At 60.5% G+C, this 1,286-nt stretch overlaps 1 protein-coding gene across 1 annotated transcript in view; it reads right to left on the minus strand.

Annotated features, from left to right (window-relative positions):
* BRINP1 (BMP/retinoic acid inducible neural specific 1) overlaps nucleotides 1-374 on the minus strand; it is a 179,284-nt gene extending 178,910 nt beyond the window's left edge. The window contains exon 1 of the mRNA XM_024762613.1: nucleotides 60-374. The gene's annotated coding sequence lies outside the window, so the exon portion shown is untranslated. The remainder of the gene's footprint in view (nucleotides 1-59) is intronic.
* Nucleotides 375-1,286: the final 912 nt, after the last annotated feature.

Consider the following 1,286-nt stretch of genomic DNA (forward strand, 5'->3'; position numbering starts at 1 on the left):
GTCCCGGGCGGTCTCCAAGGGCAGCGGGGCTGCCTGCCCGGCGCCCGGCGCCGCCTTACCTGGAGTCAACGTCCGTCTTTGGCGGAGAGCTGCGCGCGGACGCTTTTTATTCGGCTCGGAGGGAACTTGGGAGAGCCCTGCGTCCAGCTCGCATACCGGGAACGGCGCGGGGACTGCAGGCGTAGGGGTACCTGGCTCCTAGCAGCCTGGCTCATACTCAGCCGTAAAGTCCCCTTCGCTGGTCCCGAGGACAGGCATGAATCCCGGCTCCGGAAGGCGGTCCCTGCTGCCTCTGTCTCCCGGCTCTCCGGCTCTGGCTCCCTCGCTCTCGCCCTCTCTCGCCTGCGCTTTCCTCCTCTCCCCCCACTCCGCGCCAGCTCAGTTCGCAGCCCTGGGGCCCGGGAGCGAGGCGACTAGCGAATGGAGAGGGAAGTCCAAGTGCGCCGCGGTCTCCGGGCGGGGAGCAGCAGAGGCCGGGCTACGCTGGGGGAGGGACTTACCCGGCGGACCGGCGAAGATGAATGGGGGAGCGGCTGCCTAGGGGCGGGCAGGGAGGAGCCAGGAGCCGGGGTTTATTCTGAGGAGTGTTTTGTACATCTTTAGGCGGAGGAGGAGGAGAAGAGAGAGGACGAGAGAAGGGAGGCCTCCTCGGAGGGAGGGGCGGCCTGGGTGGGCTGAGGCTGAGCCACTGGGGAGTCTCGTGGGTCTGGGGATAGGGTGGCGTCTCTCCGAGTCTGAGCACCCAAAGGGACTGTGTGTGGTGGGTATGCGCAGATCCCCGCATCGTGATGCTCTTAAGCGTTTCTGTAGCTGTGTGCGTCGCGGGTATCTGTTTCTAGGTATGCGGGTGCTTGTGGGTCTGTGCGTAATTATTCGAGTGCGGTTTTGTCTGGGGAGGTGCCCGTGTGGGTCCGTTTGTATCTGCGTGGCTCTCTATGAGTACTTCAGACTGTTTGTTTCTCTGTATGTGTAGGCATGAGCCCACGTCACCTCCCAGAATTAAGCAAGTGCTTCTCTCTACGTGGGTAGGATGTAGGAGTGAGACGCTGAGGGGACACAAAGTTCTCTCGATACCACCAGAGGCAGGAAAGGGGCGAGGGTACGGGGGCTAAGGCATTAATACAGAGAACCAAAGACTCCCAATTTAGCCTGAAATGCAGGCTGGGGTTGCTGGCACGGGGCCTCTGCCTAAAGCAGAAAAGAAGGCCAGAACACATTCTGAATTCTCACACAGCGCATATTCTGTATTTTTGCTTACTTTGCTTCCTTTTTTAATTTAAACCAAA

The sequence above is a fragment of the Neophocaena asiaeorientalis genome, unplaced genomic scaffold (genome assembly GCF_003031525.2).
Source record: "Neophocaena asiaeorientalis asiaeorientalis breed wild unplaced genomic scaffold, Neophocaena_asiaeorientalis_V1.1 scaffold78, whole genome shotgun sequence".
Lineage (NCBI taxonomy): Eukaryota > Metazoa > Chordata > Mammalia > Artiodactyla > Phocoenidae > Neophocaena > Neophocaena asiaeorientalis.